Genomic DNA, 25,678 nt, shown 5'->3' with positions numbered 1-25,678 from the left:
TATTATTCAATTATCATTTATGACGAGGCAAGCATGATTTTCCCATAAAACTTGGTTTATTTAACTCTGATGAAGATGCCACCAACCCGAGAAAAATAAAACGCTAAGATAAAATGCTCGAGTATATTTCTCATTATAAAATTATTATACATGAAAGCTTTAATTGTTATCTTACAATTCCGATATTTTATAAAATGGGTTCAGATCTTCATTATGTATTCTGCTAATTATGAAAAGAAAATAATGAAATTAATTTTGAATTTAAGTACTCAGAAATTATTATAAAATTTTGAACAAGTCAAAGAAACCAGTAAATGATTTGTATTAAAAGAAGTAATTATAATAAAACTTTAATGATTAAAAACAAAACGACAAACGATATTGTAGTTAAGAATTTAAATTACTCTACTCTAAAGTAAATAAATTAGATAAAAAATAAAAACTAGGTAATTTATTAACGGATTTTAAGGTTCATGAATATTACAGAGTCAATTATTGTTTAATAAAAGAAAAAGTCATTTAAGTAAATAATAATATCATATATTAACTAAAAAAGATTTATTGTACCTTAATAACTATGAAAAATATTGTACAATATTGTTTTAAACTATGCAGTTATGAATTATATTTACGTAATTTATTTCATTCACAACTGTAAACAATATTTTACAGCCAGTGAATAAGGTGTAAAAAAAGAAACAATGTCTTGAAGACATAAGAGTGTTAAGATCATCCAACGATACCTCACTATTGAAATTGAAATTTGAAAATCAATCTAGAAGGTCCCTAATCAAGCTCCTTCCTAAACGTCTCGTATTCGATAAGTATCGTATTGATTGCCCTTGAATTAGAGAGTAGGTGTGTATTGGAAGTGTATATAAAGTGATATAATGGTTGATTGTTAGTAGGAGGTTTGTAAGTTGTGTAAGTTCTTGTAACTGATGTAGGGGGCGGGAGCAGTACTTTTCAATCTTAGTACTTTCGATTAAAATTGTTGCAGTTTCCGTAAGCATACAGCTAGTTTTTTTTGGCATTTCCTTACATTTGAGCACCTAAGTCCATATGAAAAAAAGATTATCTATTCAATTTCATCACAATTTCTGAACTGTTCTGTAATAGAAACGGAAATATATTCATTACATATTTTAAAAGATTTCATTTTCGATTTTTTATTTTCAAAACTTTATTTATTGATAAATTTATTTAATCAGTTAGGTCTTTTATATTCACCTTTTGATCATTTTACATATCAGTGGCAACTGTTTAGCATTGTAGTAACACATATTAGTGCACAAAAATGTTTTTTATTATTTACATTTAAAATATCTATTATTTACAGTAGACCATTCCACTTCTATATATATTTTTTTTTCTTTTACAGGATGCCCATATAAAACAAAAGTATCAGCACTAGTATTAGGGTAAAATGGAATGCCTTGGAAACGAAGTTTAAATCGTCAGCAGTAGAAGAGACGCTCAAGGTAAGTGAATGATTTTAGTAATTAAAATGTTTTAATACAATGCAAGTTGACAGTGATATTTTATATATATGGCGATACATTACATTTATAATATTGCTGAATACATTTTTATTTGGATTAGTTTTAAGTGAATGTATGATATTTAATTCATATCCACATTCACTCCATATTAAAAAGAAACACTGATACATAATACTATGTAAATATCAAGTTTTATTTTCTTTAAAGTCAAAACTCAATAATAGTTAATATAATAATTATGATTTTTTTTGGTTAAATTTAATTATAGGTAATTTTTGTCTGACAGTAAAGTGAAGGACATATTTATAAATAAATTGTATATATTTTTTTTATTCAATTTTTTTTGTCTTTACCTCGCAGCCAGCAAAAAATACCGTCAGGAAACCTTTGATTACAAGCTTCAAGATGAGACTTCTCACTATTGCTAGAAAAGGATGACAACCAAAGGATATTCCGTCATTCCGGCACTAGCTGGATTATATAACGACTGAGTAATTAACTATAAATAAACAAAATACGAAAGTTATAGTTTTTCGTTCAGAGAGAAAGAAATGCTTTATTCATTCATGCTGCCCAAATACATCGGGTTGCCACATTACACAACATACTGATAAATCCATGATCGGACATATATAAATTACATATTTTTATATGATTAACTAATGATAATTAATTTATTTATTTACAAAGCCCCCTTTCTCCTTCGGTTCTGACGATAAAACTGCAACTTACAACTTTCAACAGACGAAGATAAAAGCATTACATAATTAAAAACACAAGGTACATCAAGTACTTATTTGCACCTGAGGTGATAGACAAAATTTTAATGTTTTACCTATTCAGGGAAACAAACATTTATAATACACTGTTTTTTGTTTTACAGAGAGCATCTACTTTCTCCTAGAACAAATGTAGCGGAAGTTACATGATTAAAAAAAAATTAACAGCATCCCTTTCGATAAACATAGAATATAAATTGTCACACCCTTTTCTATTATCGGTGTAATAATAAATCAAAAATTTGTAAATTATGCATTAACAATTATTATAAAAAAGTACTATTTTTTTAATTAAAAAAGTACTAATTTTTTTTTATTAAAAAAGTACTAATTTTTTTTTTAAAAAAGTACTAACTTTTTTTTTAAAAAAAAGTACTAACTTTTTTTATTTTTATAAAAAAAATATTAAGTATTCTTTTATTAGGAGGGGAATATTTGTTGACTTATTTAGTAGAACAAATTAGATTTTTTTTTTAACCGTTGATGAACAGATACATATCAGACAAGCTTAGTTGTAAAATGATTTTAAATTGGAAATTCAATATAATTTGTAGTCTTTATTAATAGGAATACAAGAGATAGTTCGAAGTGAATACTGGGGGTTCTTCCTACTGAATGCGTAAGGTAGTTAGTTTGTACGTAGTTTTTGAACATGTAAGAGTTGAGGATTTGTAAAGAAGTGATGAAGAGTGGTAAACCCTTAATATATTTAGTGAAGAGCGGATATCTGTATCTCAAATAACTCGAACAATTATAATCTTATAATTTCAAGGAGTTCATTGATTTATTTTCATTTATAGAATCAATAGCATAAATAGCAACAAGTGTGTCCTAGCTAGTTTAGGAAAATAGATAAAAAGTGGATAGACCTAACGGTAATGCCATTAAAAAAATGAAGGCGATAAAAAGAGAAGAAAGAATGCCTTCAAAGGTTTCAAGGCCTAAAGCTGAAATAGCTGGGAGTGGTTCTCAAAGTGAGGCTTCAAATGTATCTGAAGAGGATAGAATTGCCTATTCCATAAAGTGAAACTCATTTAAGAGACCCTCTGGGTTTATATTGAATATATTAAGAAGGAAGTCGATGGAAAGGTCAAGAATTACATCAACGTTCAGTGCTTGATTGATGTAATCGAAATCAAGTAGTGTATAGCAAGGAGTGTTAAGAGAAGTTTTAGTACCTAAGTCCAAGAGGAGAAATATGCCAGTTATTTCATCCCAAGTTTGGATTACTTTATTGAAAACATATTTGCTAGTTAAAATTGATTAGTCTGCCAAGTATATGAAGGGGAATATAAAATGGCGGCTGTTTCAAAACGTTAAAAAAAAAAAATTCATTCGTAGCTCTATATCTTTAAAACTAGCAATGACTCTAGAAAACCAAGATAAAAATAATTTAAAGTACAGTAAATTTTCTAAAATATGAGCCCTAATAGAGCTATCTAGCCCCAATAACGCTCAATAGTTCTCCAGATATAGCTTTTAAAAAATATTTCATAAAAATGTTGAACCAAATGTCCTGAAAGATCAGTAGTTAGTGAATTTATTTTGAGAAATCTATATCTCAAAAACTATTAATGGACTTTGGAGTAGTTTATGAAGTTAACCATCATAGGAGTAATAGTTTTTATTATATTTGCTTAAATAAATTGATTTATAATTGTTCGGACAAATTTTCATGTGCTAAATATTCATTCATATGCGAATATCATCAAAACTACTTTCTCTGAAGAATATTTGTGTAATTATTCACTTTATAGAAAGTTAAATTTTCCTTATCTTGAGAGCTGGCAGACAAATGTACCTCTTATTGTTCTACAGATATATTTTTTCAAAAATCAAACAATTTATTCGAGCCACTAGAAATTAATATTTGGTAAATTAATTTTGTCAAATATCATTAAAAATACCACTCCTACCAAGTTAGATTAATAAAAGTTATAAGCTATGGTATAGTAAATTTAACTAGCTTTAATTTGAGTGCTGGCAGACATCTGTACGTCTTATGGTTTCTAAAATAAAGTTTTTCATATATCAAACTTATTTCCTGGACAACTATAATTAAATTTATTTTAGCATATACCATGGAAAATACTATTCCTAGGCAGATAACAGTTAACATGACAAATAGTATTCATACGAAGATTGACGTCATAAACTACTTTATAGTACATTAAACTAGTTTTAATTTGAGTGCTCATAGACATCGATACGTCACATAGTTCCTGATATATAGTTCTATGAAAATAGATTCACTAACTACTAATCTTTCTGTATATTTTTATGAAATATTTCTTTTTAAAAAGCTATATCCCGAGAACGTAATTTAATTGATCGTAAATAGCACTATCAGGGCTACTATTTCAGAAAATTTACTCTACATTTAAGGATGATCTCTTAGGTTTTCTACTGTTTGTAGTATTGTATTGGTAGTTTTAAAGATATAACCGAATAAAAAATTACTTTAAAGAACTGTATTCTTTTTCTTCCCGGCTCTTACGTTATGTGGAATCGATTTTGTTCGTGTTCAACGTGAGGTAAAAAAGAGACATACTTTAGTTTAGTCAGTCAACATCAAAAAGATTATTGTCGAGAAATCAGTACCGAAACTCATGGACATGCTTTTAATATCTCAACGTTCACTTGTCGAAGTAGGACTATCCGAAGAAATCGAAGAAACAGTGAGGGTCCCAATCATATTTTATCTATTGCTGAGTCTTTCACTGAGGAAAAGGAAGGCTAAGAAATAACTATAAGAAGTAACTATATTAGGGGTAAATGAGAAGAGCAACAAAGATCATAAACAGACTACCATCTCTTCTCCCCCCCTCCAAAAAAAAAAGGACACTAAAGCGGAAATCATTCCTGCGATTATGACAGGCTCTGCTATATTGTTTCACTAGGAAGACAATTCTCATGCCAAAAAATTAATTGCTTAGCTGAAACATTGAAGTAAAGATCTAAAAGCTAAACTTAACTTGAAAAAGATATTCAAGATTAAGGGGTGTATTCTGGGGCACAAGATGACAAAATGTGGGAGAAAAAAATAACTGACGAGAGGGCCCCTCCTTATTGGTTTATTTACCAAATAACATAAGTTCAAACTCAATATATCACCACATAACTGAAATAAGATCTAGGTTAAATTCAACTACTTGGTTAAATTCAACTAGGTTAAATTCAACTACTTGAGATATTCTACACCACAAGCAGCAGAAATGATCATAATAGTGGTTTTGACGACCAAATAAAAATACAAATGGAAACTTATCACAGGATATAGGGCTGTAAAATCATTCTTATATTCTATAACCAATACACTGAAAATTGAATTGTATAGACTTAAAAAAGCGCATATTTTCACATATAATTTGAAATATTTCACATATAATTACAATAATTTAAAATATACTTTCAAGGCCCTTTTTCATTACCAACTCGATCTTAGAGCTAGTTATCAATTCGAACAAAGTTCCACTTATGGACTAGGCTAACAAACTTCTAATCTGCACCACTAAGTAGTAGTAGAGCCTTTAGAAGAAGCCAATTTACAAAGAATGGAGTTTTAAAATTGTTAAAGCGATTTTAGAAAATAGTGTTACGTTTAAGTTCATCTTACATTTCTTGTTATATCCAGTCACAATTAATTTTAATCAGATTTTTCAACAACGGATGTAATTATTTAAACTATGTATTTTAAATTTCCGGAATTTCAATTCAATTCTGCCCGAAATGTGATTTAGATTTTGTTAAAAATTTGAAATTTTTTATCATAGATTTATAGAATCTATGATAACTAGTTTTATGCTTTTATCTCATAAGAAATTATCGATAAATTATACATTGAAATTCGCTAGTCGAGGTTTAATGGTTGAAAATTCGTTATACTGAGGTTCTAACACTTATCTATTGACTACTGTACAACAAATTGTTTGGAATTCAACATCATTAAAAAGATTACTATGCATGGTATGGCAAAATGTCTTATATCGTTAATGATAAGATGAACAATTAGTGGAAAACCTATCACTTTTTCTTTTCTATATCCTAGAAAACGTGCAATTCAAATTCTCAGTCCAACCTTATACTAACAGGCCCCGTTTATCTGATATTTGCCCTCAACCTCACTAAACTGCTGCGTTTGATAAATCATTTTTTAACCGACCTGCATATCACTTGAACTCAGTTCCCTCTAACACACGTCATGTACCAACCCTTCCCTCGTTCAAAACCCTTCTATTTAACTACCTTTTACTTCACCAGTCTAACCGTTATTATAAAAGTACAAATATTTTGTCAGATAATTTTAAATTTTATTTCCTCTTTTCTGTATCTAAAATTATTTATAGACAATTTTAATATAAGTTATAATTAAGTACGGCCATACTGTTTTTTCTTTTGCCAATATATGTTATTGTAAAATTAAACTTATCTTTGTAATTGTTCTAAAGGGACCTAGTTTTTTAAATAAACAAAATTAAATTTATAATTATGAGAGATAGTTGACCGTGGATGACGTACGAGGAGAAGATGGTTGGGGGCGCTGTCAAAGAGCAACACAAATAAGTTGGTGTAACCTATTTTATTGTGACTTAAAAAATAGGTTACACCAACCTATATATTTTATTTTATATACCCGATATTTTTTAAACTGCTTATCTCAAATCCAAATATAATATTTTACCCTAAGACTAAAGTAACTATTTGATAATTTCTTAAATGGTGATAAAATGATGTTTTTATCATTCAAGATAAAAAGCTTGTTGTAACTTAGTATGTTTAAAAGTTTTGGATTAGTTTTTTTATTATGTCACTCTACCCTACATTATCATTAGTGGTTCATGGGTAATTTAAAATCTATTCATTCCTATTTTTCAGAAAATCGTAATTTCATATTTGTTTTCTTTATAATATTCTTGGAAACATTTTTTATTTCTATATTATTTGATATTATAATATATTTTTTTTAAAATGGTTCTAGTATATTAATCAAACTTATACGAGAAGATTGTTAGGGATTCGTTGAAGTGAGGAGAAAAATAGTTAAAACTTATTTATTGTTGTTTCGACATTTTGGTCTAGATTTCACGATTTCGTCGGGGCTAGGTACCGGTCCCAGGGCAGGCAGGTAGGGTCAGGGCAGGTCCCGAGAGCAACTATGATAGAAAAACCAACAAAACAATAAAAAAAACAGCATAACAAGAAATTATGAAAATAGCAATTTAAGAAAGTAACAATAATAATAATAAGACGTGATATAACACAATAACAAGAGAATTTATTGTCATCATTTTGTGAACAGGACATGTTGTGTTAATTTTAAGTATTTATTTAAATGTTTACATATTTAGCCACACATTAGTTTACTTTGACTTCGTGTTATTTATTCATTTACTTTTTTTACATTATTTTAGTTGGCATTTTTTTTAGGCCTGCGAATTGGGGGCGAAGCATTGGCTCAAAATAAATAGTTTAATTATTATTTGAATTCTTTAGACAATATTCCCTTTATACATTCCTATGATCCTATTATACTTCCTTTCTGGTAATAAAAGTTTCAATGCCTCCGTATAGAAGAATTATTTTCACACTCCACTGGTATATAGTTCAGTGAACAAGGATTATGACACTTAACGCATGTAGGAGATACTAGACTATGATTTAGGTGACCGTGAGGAAACTAATCGAAAGTTCTCCGATTCTCGGGAGGTATAATAAGAGTTCCTTCTTCCTAGATTTTTTAGTGCTAGTAATCCATTTTGTATTAATTTGTTGTAACATAATTTTAAAGGAGTGGTTCTCCAACTTTAATTCAAACGTTGGAGGGCACTCACATGTCTAACAATCTTCCCGAGGGCCACAATCAAAGGTTTTTACTTGAGTGTTCTCACCTAATCAAGCCAATCGAGCTATAACATCTGCCACCTCATTTAACCTTATACTACAATGGGGCGAAGCTATTCTATTAAATGATATTCTGTTAATTTCATTTTTATTAATAATTAAGTCTTTCTTATTAATTTTAAGAGTATTTATACAAGGCATGAAAACACTTTTTTTTATATTATAGGCCTTGCTTAATATAGTCAAGTAGATTGATAAGTATATATAATAAATCATCCTCTTTATTTTAGGTCTATTATATAAAGCTTGAGATCAAGAAAATGATTTATTATTAATGCTGATAGATCATCTTGCAAATAAAAAGGAAGGCCTACGGAATTTTTTAAAAAAAGGTTTGTGTTAAGACGGACGATCATTAATAAAATTTATTTTATCATGATTAGAATGTAATCTGCTGTTTTGATGTATTATTCCAGTGCAAGAATACATGTTAAGCCAATTCAATTTAGGTAACAATAATCTTTTAGTTATGATAAAATTTAAAATAAATTAGATTCGAGAGTAAATTATTCGTCTAAATCATAATAGAGGGGGGGGGGAGAATTGAACTGAGAACAAAATAAGATTAGAATATAAATAAAGCATTTTTTTCCCTTTTAAGTGCCTTAAAATATTTTTTTCAAAGAATATTTTAAAATCTTTATATCGAGGTTTGAGTGTAAATACAAAAATATATATATATATATTTTTGGAATTAGTTTCTTTTATCATTTAAAATCTTATTTATTGCTTTCCCCCCTCCCCATTCGTCATTCTTCTTTATTCTGCCAAGAAAAATGATAAAAATTTCATACATTCTATGCAGTAAAACTCAGTCAAATATTTCTGAATTTAGGTCCCAACCTTAACCGAATGTACGTAATCTACTAAGACTCAGTTCTTAATTGAGATAATAACATTTTTTAATAAAATAAAAATCCTAATTTCTGAATGTTTTTACAGTACATTTTTAGAATTTTACTCATTCTGTACTACTATTATAATATTACATATTTTTGAAAATTTAATTATTGAAAAATGCAAATTGTAAATTTAATGAGTGCTTACGTAACTTGGGCCAATGGAAACCGTTTATCATCACGGACAGCTGAAGTTTTAGTAAGGAAGCGTTAGAAGATGAGTTTGACTATAAGAATATTTTGACATGAAATTTAAGACCTTTTTTGATTTCTGAATAAAATTTATATTCGTCAATAAAAAAAAATCAGTTAACGATAGGAATAATGAGAAGAAAAACAATCAATTCAATATATCTTTTTTTTACTTTCTTTATTTTGCGTCATAAAAATCGAATCAATGAGCAAGATACTAAACCATTACTTATCGGGAAAATGTACAAATAATACCAATTTTAAATTTAATGAGTGTTTATATAACTTGGGCCAATGGAAACCGTTTATCACCTAAGGACAGCTGATTTCCCACTAAGGAACCGTTTTTAGATTTCCGAGAAACAGCTTTTAAAGTTTCACTAAGCGATTTTCATTCAGAGATCGATTATAAGAGTATTTTGACATAAAAAATTAAGTTTCTTTTATCCGTTCCCCCAAAATAATTTTTTTTTCGTCTGTAAGAAAATGTATTTAACGAAAGGAATAATGAGACAAAATTTATATACCATTTCATTGCTTGTTGTGCATCATTTAGCAGATAAAATTCTATCTGCTATCTATGAAAGCGATACTATACATCATAATTTTTATATATTATTTAATGAGTCAAAATAAAATTCCTGATTATATTAAATGAAGAAATTTCTTATTCCTTTCCGCCCAATGAATTATATATTTCCAAAAAAAAGAAAAAAGTAGTTACGATGGGATTAATAAGAAAAAACACTTAATTTGATATATATTTTATTTCCTCTACTATTTATGGTTTATAAAAATTAAATCGTCCATAAAAAGTACTCTTAAGAAAGCAATACTATAAATCATAATTAATGTGATTTTATCTTTTTTGTTACTTCCTCACTATGGGTCATAAAAATCAAATCATTGTGCAAAAAAGTTAACGATTAAACAATAAATGATAACGATATGGATTTTTAACAACTCTCTGAAATAACAAATACACTTTCAAATTTTTTTTTGCCATTTTATAGTTTTTTTATTGCCTCTCCTGTATAGTTTTTTGGTAGTTGTTTTGGTGGAACAATTTCATCCCACTGAAATAAATAAAAAAAAAAATTGAAATGTATTTGTTTATCTTTAGGCACCTAAATCATCTTATACTAAGTACTTATATATCTATATACAAAAGTACTTGTGAAGATGACGGGCGTTCCCCAGCGTTAATGGCGGCGGTGATGAGAAACTATTTTGCTATCACTTCAACGTTTATCTATGATATTTGGGAATATTTTTCTCTTTTTCAAAATGTTATTTGATGATTTCTTTTTTTCATTAGTCATATTTTGCCTAAATTTTGTCAAGGAAAAATGATAAAAAATTGATGCCTTCTATGCAGTCAAATATTTCCAAATGAAGGCCTCATACCTTAACTGAAATATATGCCATTTGCAAACAGTAATCGGTAGTTGTTCTTAGTGGTTGTGAAATAATAAAATGTTTAATAATACGATAATATCTTGTTTTTTGAGTATTTTTAATCAACATTATTAGAATTGTACTCATTTTTTAATACTTCTTAATCATAATAAAATGAAAAAAAATAGAAATTTAGGTCTAATTATTAAAAATAGAAATGATTTATAAATGAAATGAATTGTAAATTTAATGAGTACTTACATAAATTAGACCAATAGGGACCGTTTATCATCAAGTTGACAAAATATCTTTAAAAAAATAATAATATTTTTAATGTTTATCTTTTAAATGATAGAGATTCAAACAAAATACAAAGGATCAAACGTTGGAATAAAATAAATCTAAAAGAATCCAATAAAAACATAATACCGGAAGAAGTTCTCGAAGTGTTCAGAAAGTTAAAGTGCACAAGTCATATCAAAGAACAAGTAGTATCTTGTATAGTATATTCAAAACATGAGATTAGTTTCTCAAAGCAAAATAAAAAAAATAAAAAAGTTTATCATATAACTCTTGGATATTGGAAGAATGATCAACCCTGTTCCCTTTAAAATGACCGTATGTTAGGAAATACAACTGTATTTAGGGAGGAAAAAAATCATTTAAAGGTGGACTATTGTTAGGAAGTTTTACAAAGAACACCAACCAGAGGATTTACAACTGCACCACAAGGAAACCCCAATGGACGGGATGCCAATAGCACGGGCATTCAATGGCATGGAAGTAATGTTGGGTTTATTAAATGGGAACCCAAGATATATTGTATGTAACAAAATTTAATCAAAAGTAACCAATCCTGTTGAGTAAAATTGGACGAAAAATAGTTAAACAATAAATCAAGTACCTGAACAGACCTCACACTGAACATACATTTTTTAGGTACTTCATATTTTTAATTGATAAACATGTTTATTCTGTTATAACTGAAAACTGTATAGAAACCCATGCTAACTAAGAGTTTATTATTTAGTATTGTGAATTTTCAATTACACTTTTTTATGAGAACCAGCGGTTTACACGCAAAGTATTTGGAATAATAGATGCTTCAAATCTATGAACTGTAGGTACGTCAAAAAAATCTGATTAAATAAATAAAACCTAAAGATTATGAAAACAAAGAAAAATAACTAAAAAGAGGTTTAAAAATGTTTTTCAAGATCGTCTAAAAGTAAACAGCATTTTTCTTAATGATATGTTAGTAGCAGACCATGTATATTATATGAGAAGTAGAAGAACGTATACATATCGATATCATTCATTGACTAAACTACCAACCACCTTTTTTTATATATTTTTTTTCAAAATTCAAATTCAAAATTTGACCTTTATTGCACGTATACATATCGAAAAGAATGATTAGGATCATATACATACAGAAGAATTCCATCATACAGCTGAACATTTCTTATGGGCCGCAGCGAGATGCTGCATAGCCTTTCTCAATAAACGGTCTCTCTCGCTCTAAAGGTGTTTTTCGAATAAGAATAGTGGTCTTGAGAATAACGTATTCAAACAAATGAATTATTCAGCTTTATGTATGAGTATAGATAAATTTCATTTGTTTTATTTATATGGGATAGTCTAGGGAATAAAATAAATAAATACATTTTTTTATTAATAAATATTACAATCTGCCACAAGGTTGGACAATAAGTAATAGTGATAAATGATCATAATCATACGAAAATTAAAAAAATATGTCTCTATACGTATTTAAATAGAACATGAATAAAATAAACATGACCAAACGATGTACAGGAAGAAATAATAATAAAATGAATAATGAATAAGTAAAATTTTGAACTAATATAATAATAAAAATAATTAAAATAAGCGAAAGTCACATCTACACAATTATGTACAATATTTACACTCTCGATCAGAGAATTCCTGAGCCCACTATATCTTCCACGCATGAGGGGTAGTGCAGCGCTTTCAGAGATCCCAGCAGCAAGCACTCTATATGAAAGGAACATTTGGCCATTGGGATAACTCATTGGGGAGTTTATTTGACGAAAGGGAGGGATGGGTGGTTAATGGATAAGGATTGAACTAAAGTATTAGGGTGATTAGAAAGGTTTATATGAAATTTTGGTTAGTATGAGGCCAAGGACAAAAGGTATGTGAAGTTTATAGTGTAGTGTATTGTTGGAAACGTAATAACGTATTTAGAGCGGGTATTTTATTTTAGAATTGATAACTCGCTTTCCACCACGAAAATAGAGGAAAAAATTAATTTTACCTTTTTTAAAAAAAGTTAATTTTGCACCGAAACTATAAACTATTTTTGGAAAAAAGTTAAAGTGTACACATTTTTGGATTATATTGGTTATTTCAAATAGCTTAGCTGACAAGTTTGTTCTGTAAAATGAATTTCATCCGAGAGTTTTTATAGTTAAAAAAGCAACTCCACAAACTGTTGTAGCTACTGAGCTTAATTCGTAAATATAGAACGAGGTAGGGTACTTACATTTCTATTTACGGGTTTGTCTAGGAATTCAAATTTAAAGTCGAATTCAAATCGAACAATCTTTTGATCCTACGGCTTCTCAAGGAATCGGCCAAAACAGCAAACATTTTTTTTTTTTATTTTACGGTTTATAACAATTTGTGTATAAGCGGTGACGAAAATGTAATAATAACTCAATTATCCGTTGTCATTATTGTGGTAGCCACTCCTTTAGAAACAAAACTCAAATTTTATAACAGATGGTAATGGGAAATAAAAATGTAATACGTTCTTGTTCATTATGTTTGTTTTCGTCAAACGCATAAAAAAAAAAAAAAAAAAAATCTTGGCAATTTTCACATTCAAAATAGGTCAGACAAAAACAAAACAAAATAAAAATACTCAATTAACTCCATAAAGTTTTTTTTTTATAAGAAAAAATCGTTAATCACTGCGAATAAGATTTATCTATGAATGAATCAATATTTGTTATATATTTTATAGTTCATAGCCTTCCGAGATAGGTTTTTCATTACAAATTCATTCATATTTTTATACAATATACAGAACTCTTTCCAGTTTAAATCATTCCTTAATCTAATGTGATTGGATGATTTTTACAGTGTTTATCAATGATTTATTGCAATAATTTAATATAAAAAAAATCTTAGAGTATTTACGTAAATTGCTAACGTCGTTCTTAAGCAACCAACGAACGAAATTACTATAGTCCAAGGAGTTTTGAAAATCATTCAGGAATCAAGAAGGCTAATAATAAAACAAGAAAGGAAAGAAAATAGAAACCTTACAAATAAGAACATAATTTGAAACACGAGAAAAATGTTAGAGAATTTTCAATGATTGTTTACGAAGCTTTTGAGGCCAACTTCCGAAAAGTCTGAAAGGAGAAAATTTCAGTTAAATATTCTTTGACCATGAAGAACAGGAGTAATTGGCAGATCACGAGGTCTGGAGGTTTCTCCAAAAGGAATCCTTACAGAGCCCTTATTAAGAACGGACCGATCCCCTACTAAAATGCCCATTGTAATACCCTTCTTATCCTCTCATAGAAACAAGATGTAGCCACTCGTGCTCTCTTCCCCCCACCACTCTCCATATATATAATTATAACAACAAATTATTAAATTACTTAATATTCTATAATTTAAAAAAAAAAAACACATACAGGAAATCGAGTATTGCTCAGAGCCTAGTAAATGAAAAGATGGAGAAATAATTTGAAAATGGCATACTGGTTACAAGTCCTCATAAGCATTGATAAATAAAAACAAATTACCAACATAAAATAAAGTAAGTCACTTAATATTTGTGTATTTAAAATATAATTTCAGCAAAAACTGAATTGCATAGTTAGTAAAAATATTTCATGGAAATAGGCGAAGCAAAATCATTGTAGCTTTTTATAATAAATTTTATAATCTATAAATAGTAATTTACATTAACATAGATATGCCATAAATATTACATATCATTGCTTAACTTTTAACTAAAAAAAAACAACTTCATTTATTTAAAAAAATCAAAAATTCTATCCTGGCCCCACTTATGTACCTAATATTCACTTATGACTTACCAACAGACGACAACATACTAACTACGACGTACACTGCTTTATCACGAAAAACGCAAACCCTTTACAGGTCACACTAACACTAAAACACTGTCTAGACAACATACAGACCTGGTGTACACAATGGAAAATTAACCACATGTCACATTTACTCTACGACAAAAAATCTGCCCTTCAGTTTACATAGACAACCACCCTATGTATAAAAATTAGGTGGATATTAAATTTTACAAACAATATATGTTTTCTATTTCTGATCATGCACTATAACTGCGCACGATGCACTGTCGATTCGGATGAAATAGCTGGGTTCAGTGGGCGCACTCCAATATTTAACCTATGTATGGAATTAATCGGTTTCCTTCGGAGAGAAACCGGCTGTAAGTTAGACGGAAGATTGTCCAGACGAATTCCGATCCACAGCCGGAGGAATAAAATCGGCTCCTCTTCAGACGGATGACGGTTTTCGGTTCCAATAAATGGCCAACTAAGAAGAGAAGAGACCAATCTTGACTTTATGTTTCATATCATGCTTCTTTCCTACTAAAAATCATGTATATGAATTCCAATGGAGCCTAAAGGCTAAACTGCCTCTCCTATAGTGTCCTCGAACGTAATTAATTTATTATTTATAAAAAACTATGTACCTATTTACCAATTACACAGCATAGAATTGTGATAGGTATATTGTACTGAGTGTAATCTGTTAGCTTCTAAATTTCTAAAGTAAGTTACATTTTTGTATCCCAAAATCTTCAATCTCATATCACAGCCCTCGAAGATTGGTGTCGTAATTGGAGGATTAAGATAAATTCCAACAAATCCCATCAAATCACCTTTACCCTTCGTCGTAAACCTACTGACAGCCCTAAAGTTTCATTTAATGATGTTACTCTTACCCCTGTCGAACTGATCCGCTACCTTGGATTCCATTTGGACTAGCGATTAACCTAGAATCCTCACACCAGACTGAAAAGACAGGAAACTGCACGTCGATTTCGACTGTTACTGCACTTACTAGTCAAACGGTCTAAACTTTCAACACATTACAAAAGATTGATCTACATGACTGTAATAAGGCCAATCTGGACATATGGAGTTGAGCTTTGGGGCTCCACTAAACCTTCGAATTCCACTCGTATTCAATCCTTACAATCCAAAATCCTTCGTAAAATCCTCAATGCTCCTTACTTTGTCACAAATAAAATCATACATAAAGACCTTAATGTTCCCTATGTAACCGATCTAGCCCGAACCAGACATAACTTCTTCCATTATAAACTCTCTAATCACTCAAACCCCCTAGTTTCTAATCTTGCATCCTTTTCCATTCCTGACAATCCTCCGAGGCAGCTGAAAAGATGGCCACGGGACAGCTAATGTAAAACGTCATTAGAGTGCTACCAATGGGTAGTTTCTCTACACGCCTGTAACACTCCAATTTAACTTAAATCAGATTTACTAAATGTATTATAATGTACAGTTGTAAATAGCAATAAATAAATATTTAAAAAAAAGTTACATTTATTATTGTTAGTTTGTAATTGTCTAAAATAAGCTAAATTTATTGTAATTTCTCGCAACGTAGATATCTCGTAACTTTTAGTGAAAATACATAACAAATCAAGGTCCAATTTAGTCCAACCTCTAAGGTTCAAAAAGAATGTAATCAGGAAAAAACTCATAGATCTGTTTTCTCGACAATATTGAGCTACATGCTTGGGGGTGGTGAATCCAAATTTTAGATTCAAGCGATTTCAACACCCTAGGATATATTTTAGGAGCGCATTTATTCTATAACTAATTATAGTATTAATGCTATAAGCGGAATATGAATCTTAGTACAAGCATTTGGTAAGAAATTATATCTACATTAGCTTTCTATATGATTATTTAAAAAAAGAAAATGCTTAATTTTTTATTTCAGAAAAACTGAAAAAAGTTTCAAGTTCCAAAATTTCATTTTTTTTTTTTAATAGGAGGATGGCGAGGTAGAACATTTGGATTCAGTACCCCTGAAAACCTGAAGAATCCTAGAGAAAAACTCTTATACGATTTTCTCTTCAAAAAACCGCTTCTTGACTGGCTGATTAGTACGGAACTTTACTGATCAGGCAGTCATCTGGCCTCCAAAGTCATACTTGTACAACTTTGAATATTTATACCTTCTTCCTATTTACTGCAGAACCTAGGTTATTAAGAGTCATTAATGGAACCCAGAACGAAAAAAAATAGTAATTTCTTTATGTTTGAAGGGGTGAAAACATATTTTTGCTAATTGACAATTTTATTGCCAGCTCAGGTAGATTTGTAATTTTTATAAAGTACTTTGAGTTATACGTAAATTAAAATAATCACTACAAGAAATTGTTTCGTACTTATTCGTACATTTATTAGTATGAGCGATGCGTTATCTTTAGAAAGGATTGTCCTTTAGTAAAATTTCATTACTTAGTCCTAATCCGTTTCCTTCATATGAATTTTATCTGCGTCAGTATAGGAATGTAGTTACCTAAAGGAATAATGAGAAAGAATATATATATTTATCATTAGAAAATGATATATTTTTTCTTTGCACTCCTTATTATGTGTTACAAAAATTGAATCATTAATAAAAAAAAATTACATTCATAATTGAAGTTATTTTATGCTCACATATTTTTACATCAATTATTAGTTTACTCATGATAAATATGAACTCTAGTGTATACTAGATTGATTCCTGATATTTCACGCTGAAATTTATAATTCATTGGCACCAAATAAAAATTTTATATTCGTCAATTAAAAAAAAAATCTAGTAAACCATAGGAATTTTAGAAAATCTAAAAAAAACACTCAATTCTATATATCTTTTTTTTACTTTCTTTATTTTGCGTCATAGAAATCGAATCATTGGCAAAATAACTAAACCATTATTTAACAGAAAAAAATACCATTTAGAAAGAAATATCATTAATGTAATTTTATTTTTATATTTCTTTCTCTAAGAAGTTATTGAAGACTTATGATAAATATGTACTCTAAGTGTATACAAGTTTAATTCCATGATTATATTTTATGATGAAATTTCGTATTAATTTACTCCAAATAAATTTAGAAAGCATTATTGTATTATTAATACAATTGATTAACAATTAATATAAATCATTGCATTACTAAAGTAATTTTATGTTTAAATATTTTCTCATTGATTATTCGTCGAATAATCATGATACATGTGAACTCTTGAGTGTATACGATTTTGATTCGTGATAATATTTCGTAATGAAATTTATAATTAATTTGCACTAAAAATATTTGTCAATTAAGAAAATCTAGTAAACCATAGGAAAAATGACAAGAAAAACACTCATTATCATTTACCATGACTTTAAATAGGGCTGCTCACAATTCTTTACTTATAACATTTAGCATGGTAAAAAATTTTACATTTAAAAAAACATCATGAATGCCCCTAATGTAACAACATGGCGTGGGGGACTTCTGAACTGAGGCTTGTCACTGTAGGCTTGGGTGTTCCCGATTGGCTCTTTCGGGTTCGGTTCAGTGCAAAACCCCAACTATACCTTAACAAAAACCAATAACCAACGGGATGATCAAGTCAACATCCTTTCAAAACAAACATATTTCATGATGAAATTTATAATTTATTTTCTCCGAACAAATTTTATATTCGTCAATAAAAAAAATCTAGTTAACGATAGGAATAACACAACACTTAATATATCAATATATCTTTTTTTTTGCTTTCTTTATTTTGCGTCATATGAATCGATCATTGAGGAAAAAACGAAACCATTATTTATCAGAAAAATGAAATATTCAGAAAGAAATAGACATTAATAATTAATGTAATTTTATTTTTATATATTTTCCTCTGCCGTATAACATTCTGATTGAACAGGGAATGCTAAAGAAGTTAGTTAATCTTGTACGGATGTCCATGGCCGAAACGTTAAGTAAGGTATGAATTGGTAATCATTATTCTGAGAAATTCCTGGTCCGGTCGGGTTTAAAACAAGGTGATTCTTTGTTACCTATCTTATTTAGTCTAGCACTAGAATACATCATTAAAAGTGTGATGAATGCCGAAAAAGGTTTAACTTTGGGTGGTAAAATACCGGTGCTTGAGTAATCTGATGATTTGGTATTATTGAGTGAGGACAAAAAAAAAAAAAAAAAAAAACTGTAGAACTGAATACTTTAATTAAGTCTAGTAAGGAACTAGCAATACAAATATTACTATTGAAATAAATACGGATACAACAAAATACATCATGGTTAGCAGTAGAAACGCGAGAAATTTCGGTGATATAGATATAGGAGGAAATATGTTTGAACAGGTAGATAGGTTTATGTATTTAGGTTCTACGGTAACTAGAAAAAACGAAATTAATGAGGAAATAAAAGCTTAGGTAAGGCTGAAAATGGTAGTTATTTTTCAATTTTGAAACTGCTTAGCTCGTGCCTTCTATCGAAAAACTTAAAAATTAGAATTTACGAAACTAGTATCCTTCCCAATGTTCTTTATGGATGCGAGACGTGGCCTCTTACACTAAGGGATGAACAGCGCCTTAAGGTTTAAAGGCATCACTGGAAGGATGTGTGCTGAGAGCGTTTAGGGGGATCGGCATTGAACCTTCGGGTTTGTTAGGCCTTCATTATTATTATTATTACAGTATGCCTTTCCTGGCATGGAACATGCATAAAAGAAATAAACTCTCTTTATGGGATTACCATTAAGAATATATATATATATAAAATATCCCGGTATATATCAACGTGTCGTCACGCTCCTCCGAAAAACTCTGTGTAGCCAAAGAACTATTGGAGGAATTTCATTACTTAAAATCTTTTGGTTCACATGTTATTATAAAAATTAAAACAAGTTAATTTCATCCGCAGAGAGTTTCTTATCATCTTTTGGTTCTTCTTTGAACAGTAATCAATTTATATTTTTAAATGAGGAATTATTGCGACTAATTATAATAGATTAGCTTATTAAAATAGAAACAAACACCATGGAAAGTTAGTAGCAAGGCATCCATGAAAGGTTACAAGTCTGTAAGTTATGAAACATTAATCTTTTAGTTTTTTCGTGATTTTAGCAAAGAGGTATGTATGAAATTGGTCAACATATTTGTTGTTGACGTCTTCTTGCTTTATCTGAAGAGCCACGTGAATGTGCCATATGTGACTCTCTAGCAACTATACAGTAGATAATGTAGTGGAACAATCTTATATAATTGAAATTTAAAAAAAATATAATACACACACTAAACTTAACCAATTGAATTTTTTTTTTTACGGAAATATATAAATGAAATTTATCTATCTTTCTGCACTAAATTCAATTAGTTCAAACAAATAGAACAACTAAGATTTATTATAATGTAGCAAAATACCTAATTTATTTTTATGCATATGAAACCTGGCCTCTTACACTTAGGGAAGGACAACGATTTTAAAATAAAATATTCGGACCGAAAAAAGGATGAATTAACTGGAAAATTTCAAACTTCCGGAAAATTCAGTTTACAACATTGCGGCATATAAGGTGGTAGGGCTTAGTAACGAGCGGATTCCTAAAATGTTAATAAACACTGAACCGACGGATAATCGTCCGAGGAATAGACGGATACATAGATGGGAGGACTGCGTTAAATTAAAACTAATGTAGTAGGATTTGGGTTTGGAAGGGCGTCACCCGTAAGATTATGCAAAAAACGAGAGGTATCAGCATCGAACTTTCGGGTTCGCTAAGCCTTCATTATTATTAGTAATAAGCACTATATCACATAATTAAACTGTATTTTTTATAATAAGTGTAACATGTAATTTACTTATGCCTATTTTTAGAAGTTTTCCGAATGTTCGTTATTTAAAAACAATAACTGAATTTGGCAATTTATTAATAAAAAATAAATGCTTATTACTTGCTTTTATTAATTTTAATTTTCCCTAATTGGTATTTGATATATTAATTGAATATATATTAATAACACAATATATTTATTGAACAATTTCACTAATACTCCGTACTACTGTAATACACCTATCTTCATTACAGTGGAGAGACCTCGTTATTTAATATATAAAGGTGGCTTCTAATGATCCGAATTCCTCCTGTTCTTTGATGTTTTATTTGAGTTTCTACGAAGTGATTTGCTATAAAGAGAACCCTAATTAAATGTCTGTACTTAAATTGAAAAAAAGTACTTTAAAGCATTCATTTTTATTTTAAAAAATAAATAAAATAAGTTATAAGTATTTAATTAGTCAATATAATATATACCTCCTATATATGTACTGTATTTATTTTTATTATAAATTTACTTTTTGTTATCGTTTCTAATTAATTAATTACATGTTTAATTGTATAATTTCATTTATTCTAGATAAATGTTTTTTTATTTTTGTTTAAACCTGTTACTCATACTTCTTTCATTATTACAAAAACAAATATCTGTGTAAATGGGAACAGATTGTTTCTTAAATAACTGCTTTGGGACGTCCGTATCTCAGATGTTAGGTCTAGATCTATCGTTATGAGATATGCGGGCGGCACCGTTTCGAATCCAGTCTGGGGGCGTTGACTTTTTTCATTAAATGGAGGTCCCTCAAAATGAAAAACTTTACCCCTCACCATGGTTAGAATACGTTGGTCACCAATAGATAACTAGGCAAAATCATAATCTTCGCTGTGGAGTGTCTTAAAAAAAAAACTGCTGAAGTACATTGAAGAATTTTTTAAACATTTTATGTACTGAAGGATCATAATCTTTTATTAAGTTAAATTAAAGAAATCAGAGTTAAGTTGTTGGCTTGTGGTAAAGATAATACAGACTTACCTCCTTAGCAAGAAAAAATATTTTTCCTCTTAAAAAATAAAACACAAAGAAAATTATAAATAAAATTATATAAGACAACATGATATACATACTTAAAAAAAGTCTCTTCCTCACTTGTTGAACGAAGAGAATTCCGAAAAAAAATAATAAACATATAATTCACATGTTTTTTAAGGACCGACTTACTAAATTATAATGTTCCATCCCAAAATCCGTTGAACGATCCAAATAAATCTTATTGATTTGGATTGTTGAAAATACGAATTTTCACTCATTGTGATTATAAAAATTATGTTATTTGATAAATTTGAAGGCTTTGATGTATTAATGCATTTAGAAATATATTGCCTTAGATCTCGAAACGAAATTGATTACATATATTATTTTGTATATATTTATAGGTAATTATATAACTTCTTTATTTCCATGAAGTTGACTGATATGAGTATCAATATAAGGTAAGCAAATTTAAAGTATTTTTATTTGTAACATAATAAATTCACTCACATTTCAATTTTTTTTCCTTTTAGAATTTATTGAACAATTAGCATTTGGCCTAAACTTTTTGGGTTGGATTATGAATGTTTGATTTTAGTGACTTATGTAGTTTTATTTGAACCACGAAAAGTTGGGGACCTAAAGTGTGGGGAGATAAATGTTATTTTTTAATTCTTACAATTTAAAAAAAAAAGTTTAGTCAGCTATTGGTTAAAATAAAAAAGAGGTGTCTATTGGGTAAGAAGTGCTTATCGAATACGCGACAGTATATACAAGTAAAAAAAATTCCTAATATGTTGAGAAAAAGTGGAACAGAAAAAAAATCGCTGGATCCATCAAGAAATCACAATGAGAGGATTGCGAGCAGGAGGCCAGCCAAGCCACAATAAATTTACAAGAACTCCTCTTAAATAGTCTCCTTTCTTATCGGGATTTGTAGTGAATATTTACGACCCTTTTAAAATGAAAAGAATATTCAGTCATATTTGACGTAAGGCTCTCAAGCCCTGAGGGCAGAATTTCATTCATAAATAACAAACAAGGAAGTTGTATGAATGGAAGCCAAACCTTCTGAAAGCTTCGGTTAAAGTTTAACGAAACTCAGCGAAGGAGGCCGTAAGTCTTTTACGCAAGTGATATTGCCTTAGAGTTTCAGTATGGTATCATTTTAAATGGTCTGTTTCAGAATGGGTTCAATCAAACGACTTGAGTACTTAGGTAGCATCGATCAAGTCGAGTGATTTAGTGATTCAGTGAATGCACATAAGTTAACGATACCGTTGACTTAACGGGTTGTGTTCTCTTAGTGAACTAAGGAGATTATTTTAATCTATAGTTCTAAAGTAGAATAATAAAAGATGCATTTTGATATATTAGTTTAATATCATACTAGTTAAAAAACTTGTTGACACAAGTCTTCTTTTGTATGTAACAATAATTCTAGTTATGCGCAATAATAGGCAACAAGATATTTCAAAAATAGGTATAACACGCTAGTAACATAAGATCCTGAAGTTTTCTTGTGAAAGAGAGATTAAATAAGAAATATAAAAATTAAACAATATATTAGTGAATAAAGGAGATTTTTCTAATCTACAGTTAGTTATAAAGTAGAATAATAGAAGATGCATTTTAATATATTAGTTTAACATATTACTATTAAAAAAATGTGTTAATCGAAATATTACTTTAAAAAGACACAAGTCTTTTTTTGTATATACTGTATACTTATTTGAAATTACGTCATAACAATAATTCTAGGTATGCGAAATAATAGGCAACAAAATATTTCAAAAATAGGTATAACACGCTAGTAACATAAGATCCTGATGTTTTCTTGTGAAACAGAGATTAAATAAGAAATAAAAAAATTAAACAATGTATTAGTGAATAAATGAGATATTTTTAATCTACAGTTAGTTCTAAAGTAGAATAATAGAAGATGAATTTTAATATATTAGTTTAACATCATACTAGTAAAAACATTTGTTAATCGAAATATTACTTCAAAAACACAAGTCTTAAGTAACATAAGATCCTGAAGATTTATAGTTAATAAATAAATATAGTTTATAGTTTATAAATAAGAAATATAAAAATTAATAGTGAATAAAGAAAATAATATTTTATAATGCCTTAAGGTTAGCACATTTTATTTATAACATTTTAGATATTTTAGTATATATTAAAAGTTAATGTATGTTTTCTACATAGGTATGAACATATTGTTACATATTATATCAAGCATACTGAATTGTTTCATATCCGAATGATTGAGACAAAATGATGAATTTCGTAGATAAATTGAAAGTCTGAATAGGTTTTTTTTTTTACCTTTCATTACCTCAAATGGATTCTAAACAATTATGTTTTTGTCTTTTAGAGTTACTTATAGAAGATTCTGGTCCCATTAAATGGAACTCAGTCCCGGTTCAGCATTCTCATTGCAAGTGATCCACTTATGTTCAAAGAACCATACTAACAGAAGGCTTATGCTCATCGAATACTCCAATGATTTTGCACTCTTTAGTTGACTCTAGGGCACATCAAACCCTTGAGTTAACTTATGAGTTATATCACCTGCAAACTGGGTTCGATCGCTTTTCATCATAAGCAAACTGTTGACTGAAAAAAATAAATATTAAAATTTTTTTTTTCTATCACACTTACTTTTAAATAAATACACTGCGAAAAAAGTTTGAATTAGAAAAATTAAACAAAACGTCTTACTTACCCATTGCCTATATCCCATGTAATCTGAAGTGACGTTCTGTATAATCCAGATCAAACCGTGCGAATTATTAAAATTTTAGGAAGCATAGAAACAAAATAAAGTATAATCATACATAAATTACGCAGTATATTTGACTAAATAATTTATAACTTAATTTAAATTGTATTTTTTCAAAATACAAGAAATAGGTCCATTATAACTACGTTTTACAGAAAGTTAGTTAAAATTTAAATTTTGAGTCAAGAAAAAAAGTGAATAAGAAATTTAGTTTGGAATTCTTAAAAAGCTGATTCACGATATTATACGCCACAGCTACTATGAAAGCTCTCATTTATTTTAAATTGGTACTTTTTGAAGAGGGAGTTGATTTTGAACCCTTTATAAAAGCAATCAGTTTCACTAATTCTTTTACAGGGCCCGTTTGAAGTGAAGTAATTAACATTAGATTTTAAGTCTAACTGCATCCTTTATATCATTTTTTTTTGGCCTTTCATTTTGTCTCTTTGGGATGTTCGTACATAGAGCAAATTAACAAAGTTTCTGTAAATTAGGGTAGAAGCGGAATGATTATATGTATTAAAATCAGTTTGACAGAAAATTAAAATAAATGAAAAGAAATAAATATATTAAATAATATAGTTTTTTTTATTGGTTTTGGATTATGTCCGGTAAATATAATTCAGGTTTTAGCACTGCGGCGAATTAGATGGGCGTTTAAAATTGAAAGACTAAGGAAAGAACAGCTCCCTATAATGTTCATAAACACTGGACCGACGTGTAAACAACCGAGGGGTAGGCCGAAGCGTAGGTGGGAGGATTGCACCCTGAATGATCTGGAAAATTTGGGTTGGGAGGGGCTCATTGGGTAGATATGTGTAGTCAGCGATTGATGGTTTATTTCTTTTTTATGGTGCATTATTATTTTTTTTTCCCAATATAAATTTAATTAGTATTGAAGTCTGGTTATCCTTTTACACACATAAAATTAATCGGGTCTCCCGCTTAACGGACGATGTCTTGGTCCCGACAAGGATGGATATGCGAAGTTCTGAGGAATGAATAAAAATAATATAAATGCATTAGGGTAGAATAGCAATATAATCCTAAAATAACACGCTGGTTGAGCAGACACTCGTAAAAATAAGCGTTTGGTTTTTGACATTCTTGTATTTTTAGTGGAAAATGTATTCAGCACTGTACCCCTTCCGGGTCATTTATTACTTCAGGAATTTAGTGTGCCAAGTGAGGGGTTGAATCAAGTCTGTTCGGAAGTTATGTTCAACCTGGCCACTAGGCAACCCTGGACCAAAATATAAATATAT

The 25,678-nt window shown here is 29.1% G+C and overlaps 1 protein-coding gene across 2 annotated transcripts in view; it reads left to right on the top strand.

The window, feature by feature from the left end:
- Positions 1-25,678, top strand: part of LOC106692632 (cardioacceleratory peptide receptor) — a 533,326-nt gene that overhangs the window by 264,457 nt on the left and 243,191 nt on the right. For both annotated transcript variants that reach the window (XM_067053153.1, XM_067053154.1), the window contains one exon: positions 1,382-1,481. The gene's annotated coding sequence lies outside the window, so the exon portion shown is untranslated. The remainder of the gene's footprint in view (positions 1-1,381; positions 1,482-25,678) is intronic.

Source organism: Halyomorpha halys, unplaced genomic scaffold (genome assembly GCF_000696795.3).
Source record: "Halyomorpha halys isolate HHAL.00 unplaced genomic scaffold, Hhal_1.1 Scaffold64.1, whole genome shotgun sequence".
NCBI lineage: Eukaryota > Metazoa > Arthropoda > Insecta > Hemiptera > Pentatomidae > Halyomorpha > Halyomorpha halys.
The sequence above is the reverse complement of the archived record's forward strand: the minus strand, read 5'-3'. Positions and strand labels throughout refer to the sequence as shown.